General features: G+C 52.9%; 1 long non-coding RNA gene across 1 annotated transcript; it reads right to left on the bottom strand.

The window, feature by feature from the left end:
- Window positions 1–1,088: 1,088 nt before the first annotated feature.
- LOC116470714 (uncharacterized) lies at window positions 1,089–9,858 on the bottom strand. Its single transcript, XR_004248655.2, has 3 exons — window positions 9,796–9,858; window positions 9,133–9,322; window positions 1,089–2,616 (listed from the first exon to the last, which is right to left on the bottom strand). It is a non-coding gene; the product is annotated as an uncharacterized LOC116470714 (long non-coding RNA).
- Between the last annotated feature and the right edge of the window lie 53 nt (window positions 9,859–9,911).

Genomic DNA, 9,911 nt, shown 5'->3' on the forward strand with positions numbered 1-9,911 from the left:
ATCCAGGTGTCAGCAGGGCTGGTTCCTTCGGAGGCTGTGAGGGCGGGGCTGTTCCAGGCTTTCTTGTGGCTTTGGGAGTTGCGGGCGAGCCTTGGCTTCCCGTGGCGTCTCCCTGTGTGTGTGTGTTTCTGTCTCTCCTCTTCTTATGAGGACACAGTCATGTTGCCCTGCTCCAGGAGGCCCCCATCTTAACTCATCACATCTGCAAAGCCTCTATTTCCAAATATGGTCACATGCGGAGGGCCCGAGAATTAGGACTTCAACATACAGAATTGGGGGATGCGATTCCACGTAAACAGCCAGTGGGAACACGGGGCTTTGCCAAGAGTTGCCTTGAGGATCCTTGCACTCAATGCTGAGGAGAGGGGAGCCTCACCCTCTTCTTTTGTCCCTTGGTCTACAAAGGATCATGAGGGCCGGGCATGGGGGTTCACACCTGTAATCCCAGCCCTGTGGGAGGCCAAGGCGGGTGGAACACTTGAGCCCAGGAGTTTGAGACCAGCCTGGGCAACATGGCAAAACTCTGTCTCTACTAAAAATAATAAAAAATGAGCTGGGTATGGAGGCACACCCCTGTAGTCTGAGCTATTCAGGAGGCTGAGGCAGGAGGATTGCTTGTGCCCAGGAGGTGGAGGTTGCAGTGAGCCAAGATCATACCACTGCACTCAGCCTGGGCGACAGACCGAGACCCTGTGTGAAAACAAAAACACACACAAAGGATCGTGGGGGACAGCTGATCTTAACCAATGGGGTTTACTGGAAGCATCTCTTTCAAAGCTAGCATCCAAGTCACCTTCCCCAGTGGCCATGGCTGTTCCCTGACCCATCTCCTCTCCCTCATCCCCACTGGCGCAAAGGCAGGGGACAGGCCAGCACCCGGGTCTTGAGGAGTAGGGCTAGGAGCCTGTCCTCCAGGGCCCCCTCCCTCCCGACTGTCTCCCAGAGCTCCTGCCTCCTCTGCTTCACAGTCAGGCTGCCAGGGGTGAGGGTCTCCAATGGCTTGGAGAAAGCCAAGAGCTCCAACCACAGTTTCTGTTAGGTCTCGGCATCTCACAGGAGGGCTTTTTTTTTTTTTTTTTTTTTTTTTTTTTTTTTTTTTTTGTAGCATCCAGATCCCTAAAGGAAGCTGTATTGTAAGTTGTGTTCTATTTCTGGGTCCCAATATCTAAATGAGGCAATTGCACCTGTTGGGAATGAAGGACAGGAATTTCACAAGCCGAAAATAAAGCTAAATGTTTTCCCTTCTGTCTCAGCCCATGGAAAATGCTCTTATATTTATATCTGGGCGGGCAGGGGCTGGGAGGGAGAGGACGGGTTGGCAGAGAGAGGGGCAGAGGAAAGGCAGGGCACCTGCCAGGGGCCTGGGGTGTAAAGAATGGAGCAGCCACTCCACTTAGGGCAGGTCTGGCCCAAGCCAGAGGCAGCGAGGGCGGCTAGCCCCACCCAGGACACCCCCAGCCACTGCCCACCAGCCCCGCCCTTCACTGCTGGCCTCTCCTCCTTGTTCTGCCTGACCATGCCCAGGTTAACCTGGTTACTTACAATCTGGGCTTCTGGAGCCCTATCCAATACCTACAGCTTGAGCACCAGGAAGGGGGCGTCTCAGCCTTGCTCACAGTCTCCGGGGGCTCGAGGCCGAGTGAGCTCTTCCCCCCAGGACTCAGGCCTTCCTTTCCCCACCCAAATCTTCACTCATCACGTCCACTCTCCTCCCTCTTCCAGGGGCACTGTCAGAGTCTTTCTTCGGGGTGGGAGGCGGGGCAAGGATGGACAGAAGGCTGCAGGACCTGAGCACATTGGAAGCGGGTGTTTCAGTGACGGCTTGATGATGTCTGGGTGAGGGTGGAAGCCTAGGAAATCCCTGAGGATCCTGGACAAGAGGAAGAGGGTGTCCCGAGCTCTGAAAGGCGGGGGCTGCACCCTCCTCACAGCAGGAAAAGTCCCCTGATGACCTCTCCCCTGATAGCACACGGCAGGCGTCAGACAGGACCCACACCAGGGTGTGCAGGAAGGAAAATTAGTGGGGCCCTGCGTGCCTCTCGCTGTTCTCTGACTCATAGTGTAAAAGCAAAGAGGACGCCTGGCCTCCTAGAAACAGCGGGCCTCTGGGTGACCGGGTCCCTCTCTCCACTCCCCGTTGAAAGAAACTTATCCCGAACGCCAAAAGGCGCGAAGGTTATTGCCTTCGTGTCCAAGAGCTCAGAGCATCCTATAAATATCATTTCGGCCCAGAATAATCAAGGGGGTTCTCTAGGTGTTTGAAAATAGCCTGCTTGCTACTATCTATATTCAGAGAACCCACTCCTGGCCTCCACTCGCGTGGCTAAGTATAGCTCCCTGGCAGAGTTCAATGGAACAAAAGCTTCCAGGCGTACACGACCTCGTGGATGGTAGAACATTCCCAGAAGAGCGCCTCAGCTGCCACGACTCAGAGGAGCTCAGAGAGAGGCTGGCGCTGACCTGGTCACCTCCCATCTCCCAGTCTTGAGCTGGATAAATCTGTGGACCTCTCAGCAAACAAGAGGCATTCTTGCCAGACCCAGGAGCAAGGTGCTCTGATGCTAGTTTTGTCCTTCTTGAGGGGTTGAGTTCGTCACAAAGCCTTGGTTTCTTCATCTATAAAAGAGGGATTGTGCGAACTTCTATGTCAGAATTAAAGAGAACTCCAACTAACCACAGAAAAACCAAAGGCTGGCCGGGCACAGTGGCCCATGCCTGTAATCTCAGCATTTTGGGAGGCTGAGGTGGGTAGATCATCTGAGGCCAGGAGTTCAAGACCAGCCTGGCCAGCATGGTGAAACCCTGTCTCTACTACAAATACAAAAATTAGCCAGGCGTGGTGGTGTGTGCCTGCAATCCCAGCTACTCAGGAGGCTGAGGCAGGAGGATCACTTGAACCTGGGAGGCAGAGGTTGCAGTGAGCTGAGATCGCCCCACTGCACTCCACCTTGGGTGACAGAGCGATACCCTGCCTTAAAAAACAAAAAAAAGAAAACAAACAAACAAAAAAACCAAAGACATTTAGGACACCCAAAATAAAACTGCCAACCTAAGGAACACTCTCAGCTTTGACCCCTCTTAGGATCTCTATTTCTGGACGCCAGGTTCTGGCTGCAGCGAGTCTGTCTTCACAGCCACCCCTGGCCCAGCCCACAGCACTGCCTGTGAGCTGCTCAGTACCTGCCCCAGGGTTGGGTAGAGCTGTATCATGCGAATGGGCAAAGGCGGCAGAGTTTCAGACCCAGGGCCCAGCCTAACAGGGTAGATAGACACCTCCCATCTTGCCAGGGGTCATGCGCCATCTCTGGGAATCCCAAGGAAATGCAGGACCACCTCCCCACAGGATGTCAATCAGCACTGCCACCCCCAGCTCCTTCCCAGAAACCCCCACCTCAAGGCCAAATCTGGGAATCTTAAAGCAGGCCCCTTCTCTTCAGCAGCTCCCCTGCTTCTCCCTCCCCTCCCCTCCTCTGTGCTTGTTCTCTGAGTGAGGGTGAGCCTATGATACATCCGCAGGAAGACGCAGATCACTGCAGTATTGCTTATCCAGACCCAAATACCAGCTCCTTTTCCCTTCCCCTGGGAACAGGCAGTGGGGAGGCCCAGGAAACTTCAGAAATGAAGCTGAGAGGCGAGAGGAGGTGGGCAGTGAGATCACAGGGCACTTCTCATCCGCACAAGGCCCCTATGAAACTCAAATGTTTTGCATTGGCCAAAAGACGGGCTGAGATGGAGACAAAGCCTAGCCAGCGGGTCCTGGTCCTGTTGCCATCCATCCAGCGAGCATCATTTCTGTGGTGCCGTGGACAGGGTGTGCCCCCCGCCACCGTACCCCAGCTGAAGAGCAATGGCACGATCTCAGCTCACTACAACCTCCACCTCCCAGGTTCCAGCAATTCTCCTGCCTCAGCCTCCCGGTAACTGGGACTACAGGCGCACACCACCACACCCAGCTAATTTTTGTATTTTTAGGAGAGAGGGGGTTTTGCCATGTTGGCCAGGCTGGTCTCGAACTCCTGACCTCAAGTGATCCGCCTGCCTCGGCCTCCCAAAGTGCTGAGATTACAGGCGTGAGCCACAGTGACCGGCCCCTTTGACTTTGAAGTCAGAGTAGGGCATCTGATCAGGACAGCAAATATGGTGCTGCTTTTTATATTGGGGCCAGTGTGTGGGGTGATATGGTGGGAAGAGCTGCAGGAAGACAGTGGATTATGATCTGGACTCAAGCAGTCCTGTGGGGAAGCCAGGTTTCTCTACTGACTCTTGTTTAGAGGAGAAGACTAGGTGTGGTGGCTCATGCCTGTAATCCCAGCACTTTGGGAGGCCGAGGTGGGAGGATCGCTTGAGCCCAGGAGTTTAAGACAAGCCTGGGAAACATAGCAAGACCCTGTTCCTACAAAACACAAAAAATTAAAAAATTGGTAGGGTGTGGTGGCTAAGTCTGTAATCTCAGTACTTTAGGAGGCCAACACAGGAGAATTGCTTGAGCATGGGAGGTCAAGTTTGCAGTGAGCCGTGATCTTGCCAGTGCATTCCAGCCTGGGCAAAAGAGTGAGACCCTGTCTCAAAATAAATAAATGAAAAATAAAAAGTAAGTATCTAATGCAGGAATAGAAAATCAAATACTGCATCTTCTCACTTGTAAGTGGGAGCTAAATGATAAGAACTTATGAACACAAGGAAACAACAGACACGGGGGTCCACTTGAGCGGGGAGGGCAGGAGGAAGGAGAGGAGCAGAAAAGATAACTATTGGGTACTGGGCTTAGTACCTGCGTGATGAAATAATCTTTACAACAAACCCCCGTGACATGTGTTTATTTATGTAGCAAACCTTCAAATGTACCTCCAAACCTAAAATAAAAGTTAAAAAGAAAGTATCGAATTGTCAACCCCTCTGGAATAAACATTTCCTTGTCTTTTTTTAATTTAAATTTTTATTTTTAAAATGCCCATATTCCCTGAGTCCTCGCTTTTTTTTAGCTCTCCAATTGCCTGGCTTGATGGTGTTTCACATTTGCTGACTGCTTCCAGAAAAACATTCCCACTGAAGGCCTCCCAATGCAACGCAGATATAGAGCAAGCTAGACACATGCCTTCCTTTCCAGTCGCTTTCTGACTTTTTAAAGTCCCAGATGCCTGGGCTTGGGGAAAGGACAGGAAGCGCCTGGAAGCAGGAAGCCCTGGGGATCAGCAGCAGGATGCTGTGCAGACCGTGCTCGGGGCCCCTCTGCTGGCCTGTCCAAGCCAAACCCCCAGGGCTGCAGGCCTGGAGCCAGGCAGGACATGCTCAGCCCTGGCTGGGCTTCCCCTCCTTACCCCACGGGCTCCAGCTGCCTGGCTTCCCATTCATCTCCCAGACTCTCTCCCCTCATGAATCAGAGCCACACACAGCCTACCCATACTATACTTAGCAGAGCACCCATGCCTGTGGCTGAAGTGCAGTGGTGTGATCAGAGCTCACTGAAGCTTTGAACTCCTGGGCTCAACTGATCATCCTGCTTTAGCCTCTCTTAGTAGCTGGGAGTACAGGTGTGCACCACTACGGCCAGCTAATTTTTAAAAAAATTTTTTGTAGGCTGGACGCGGTGGCTCACGTCTGTAATCCCAGCACTTTGGGAGGCAGAGGCGGGTGGATCACGAGGTCAGGAGATGGAGACCATGACCATCCTGGCTAACATGGTGAAACCCCGTCTCTACTAAAAATACAAAAAAATTAGCCGGGTGTGGTGATACTACTTGGGAGGCTGAGGTAGGAGAATCACTTGAGCCTGGGAGGCGGAGGTTGTAGTCAGCTGAGACTGTGCCACTGCACTCCAGCCCGGGCAATGGAACAAGACTCTGTCTTTAAAAAAAAAAAAAAAAAAAAAAAAAAAATTTTTTTGTAGAGATGGTAGAGTCTCGCTATGTTGCCCAGTCTGGTCTTGAACTCCTGGCCTCAAGCAGTCCTCCCAAATCTCAAAGTGCTGCTGGGCTTACAGGCATGAACCACCACGCCTGGCCTATTTTCTTTTTTTTTTTTTTTTTTTGAGACGGAGTCTCGCTCTGTCACCCAGGCTGGAGTGCAGTGGCGCGATCTCGGCTCACTGCAAGCTCTGCTCCCAGGTTCACGCCATTCTCCTGCCTCAGCCTCTCCGAGTAGCTGGGACTACAGGCGCCCGCCACCATGCCCGGCTAATTTTTTGTATTTTTAGTAGAGACGGGGTTTCACCGTGGTCTCGATCTCCTGACCTCGTGATCCGCCCGCCTCGGCCTCCCAAAGTGCTGGGATTACAAGCGTGAGCCACCGCGCCCAGCCAGCCTGGCCTATTTTGGACACACGTACAGGCTGAGGTTCAGGAGAGCCTGGGCTACAGGCGTCAGCGTGGGGATCGATGTCTGCCATCTTTCAGAGAGGTCGATCATCCCAGTTCTCCACTCAGTAAGGGAGTCTGCTCACAAGCACACTGTCAGCACCCATTGCTACACAGCTCAACTGTGAGTATGACTCAGATAATTGTAATAAGGAAAATAAGGAATGCTGATGGACGGACAGGATAAGAAGGTATGCGATTGGGAGATGGAAGAGAAGTCCTTACTTCTATTTAGTCATAATCAATAGAGGTTATCTAAAACTTAAAAAAACAGGGCCAGGCGGCGGTGGCTCACGCCTGTAATTGCAGCACTTTGGAAAGCCGAGGCGGCCGGATCACGAGGTCAGGAGATCGAGACCATCCTGGCTAACACAGTGAAACCCCGTCTCTACTAAAAATAACAAAAAAAAGTAGCCAGTCATGGTGGTGGGTGCCTGTAGTCCCAGCTACTCGGGAGGCTGAGGCAGGAGAATGGCGTGAACCCGGGAGGCGGAGGTTGCAGTAAGCCGAGATGGCGCCACTGCACTCCAGCCTGGGGGACAGAGCGAGACTCTGTCTCAAAAAATAAAAAAAAAATAATAAAAACGCCAGGCGTGGTGGCTCATGCCTGTAATCCCAGTGCTTTGGGAGGCCGAGGCAGGCGTATCACTTGAGGCCAAGAGTTTGAGACCAGCCTGGCCAAACATGGCGAAACCCCGTCTCTACTAAAAATACAAAACTTTGCCGGGCCTGCTGGTGCACGCTTGTAATCCCAGCTACTTGGGAGGCTGAGGCAAGAGAATCACTTAAAACCAGGAGGCAGAAGTTGCAGTGAGCTATGATTGCCCCACTGCACTCCAGCCTGGGTGACACACCAAGACTCTGTCTCAAAAAAAAAAAAAAAAAAAAGAAAAAGAGCAGACTGGGCAACACAGGAAGACCTCCATCTCTACAAAATAAAAAATAAAAATTAGAAGCGGTGGCACGTGCCTGTATCACAGCTACTCTGAAGGCTGAAGTGGGAGGATCACCTGAGCCCAGGAGGTTGAGGCTGCTGTGAGCTGATGGTGCCACCGCACTCCAGCCTGGACAGCAGAGTGAGACCCTGTCTCTAAACAAAAATAAATTTTTTTTTTCTCCTGGACTTAAACAATCTGCCCTCCTTGGTCTCCCAAAGCACCAAGCCTGTGTCTTCTTTTTCATCACAGCTGTGGCAGAAGGAAGGAAGTGACTGGAAGCCCCGCTCTCTCTGAATAGCTGAGGGAATACACCCTGACTATAGGCCAAGATAATCCACATCAGCTCTTCAACAGGATTTAGTGGCTTTGCATAAAATGGAAAAGAGGCTGTGACTGCAAGAGAAATTAAAAATAACAACCATCTGAAATGCAAATTGAAAACAGTGAGACACCACATGTCACTCTGACAGGTGACCCACTGTGCTGGTGAAGGCGTGCAAGCACTCTCAGACTTCCGCGGAGAGACCTGAGTAATCAATTGACTTCCACAAAGGGCGACTTGCCAACAGCTATCATAAGTACTCAGGCACATCCTACTCGGCCCGCAATTCCACTTCCAGGAATTTCTCCTGCAGAAATACATGTGCACAATGTAGAAACGCACTGTTTATAGTAACAACCCAACTGTCCATGAGGACAGACCAGGTATATTTAGACAACAAACAAGTACGCTTTTTACTAAATTGGGATGATCTCTAAGAAGCACGTACGTAGAAAAAGCAAGGCGGGAGAACACGCTATGTGCTTCTCCTACACACGTCAACGAAAAAATACACAAAGAATTGACAGGCCTGGTGGAGAGGCTCATACCTAATCCCAGTACTTTGGGAGACTGAGATGGAAGGGTCCCCTGAGGCCAGGACTTCAAATCAGCCTGGGCAACATAGCAAGACCCCCCCAACATCTCTACAGAAAAATTAAGAAAAAAATTAGCCGAGCATGGTGGTGTGTACCTGTAGTTCCAACTACTGAGGAAACTGAGGTGGGAGGATCCCTTGAGACAGGAGGTCGAGGCTGCATGGAGCTTTGATCCTACCACTGCCCTCCAGCCTGAGCAACAGAGAAAAAACCAGAATTTTTTTCTATTTCTAGAAAAAAAATAAAGAATTTAGAAGTATGATGGTTCTGGTAATAGAACTAGGTGGCCGGGCAGAGTGGACACTTCACACTGCATACTCCCGTATTTTCTGAAATCCGAGCTTTTTTTTTTTTTTTTTTTTTTTTGAGATGGAGTCTTGCTCTGTCACCCTGGCTGGAGTACAGCAGCACGATCTCAGCTCACTGCAACTTCTGCCTCCTGAGTTCAAGCAATTGTCCTGCCTCAGCCTCCGCAGTAGCTGGGATTACAGGCGTGCACCACCACGCCCATCTAATTATTGTATTTTTAGTAGAGACCCGCTTTCACCATGTTGGCCAGGCTGGTCTCAAACTCCTGACCTCGTGATCCGCCCACCTCGGCCTCCTAAAGTGCTGGGATTACAGGTGTGCGCCACCATGCGCAGCCAATCTGAGCTATTTAAAAACTAAAAGCAAAATTTTAAAAGGGGAAGGGGGAAATGGGAAGTTATTGTTTAAAGGGGACAGAGTTTCTGTTTGGGATGAGAAAATTCTAGAAATAGTGGGGGCGTGGCACATGATTGGAATGAATGGCAGGGAACGGCACGCTTAAATGTTTCCTGTATGTTTCACAGGAGAAGTCAATGCACACACAAGCGCCACAACCCAGTCCAAGGCTTTGCTTCTGCAGGGCCTTAGAAAAGAGGGGCTGTTTGAGACGCCCACCTTAATGCAGGTTGTCCCCAGCTCCGGGCTGCAGGGCTTCCCCACCCCGGGGTCTTTCGTGTGAGCCCCGTGCGGACACCCTGGCCCAGGATATGGCGCGGAGAAGGCTGTGGGCGGCGGGACAGGGTGCCTTTGGCTGCCAGGTTAAGAGTGGATCCCGGGATACATCCTCCAGCGCCTGACCTCGGGCCTGTGTGCACCCCCATACCCAGCGGGGCCATCCGAGAGCTTCAAGGAGGGCACAGCGCGACCCGCCCTCCCCTCAGCCCCGCACAGCGCTCCACGGCCCCCGCACAGCCTCCCACACAGCGCCCCACGGCCCCCGCACAGCCTCCCACACAGCGCCCCACGGCACCCGCACAGCCTCCCACACAGCGCCCCACGGCCCCCGCACAGCGCCTCACACAGCGCCCCACGGCCCCTTCATGGTCCCCGCACAGCGCCTCACAACCCGCACACAGCGCCTCACGGACCCTTCACGGCCCCCGCAGTCTCCCACACGGCGCCCCACACAGAGCCTCACGGACCCCGCACAGCCCCTCAAGGCCTTCGCACAGCCCTTCGCACAGCCCCCCGCACAACGCCTCACGGGCCCCACACAGCTGCCGCACAGCCCCGCATAGCACCAGCAGACACGTAGCCCCCATAGGCAACGGCGCCCACCTCGCCGCGCCGACCCTGGAGGGCCGACGCCGACGCCAGGCGCCTGCGCACACGGCGCCTGCGCAGACACCACCCCGCCCCAGGCCTGGCGAGCGCACCCCGGGGGTGGGGCGGAC

This window comes from Hylobates moloch, unplaced genomic scaffold (genome assembly GCF_009828535.3).
Source record: "Hylobates moloch isolate HMO894 unplaced genomic scaffold, HMol_V3 SCAFFOLD_6, whole genome shotgun sequence".
In the NCBI taxonomy this organism is placed as follows: domain Eukaryota; kingdom Metazoa; phylum Chordata; class Mammalia; order Primates; family Hylobatidae; genus Hylobates; species Hylobates moloch.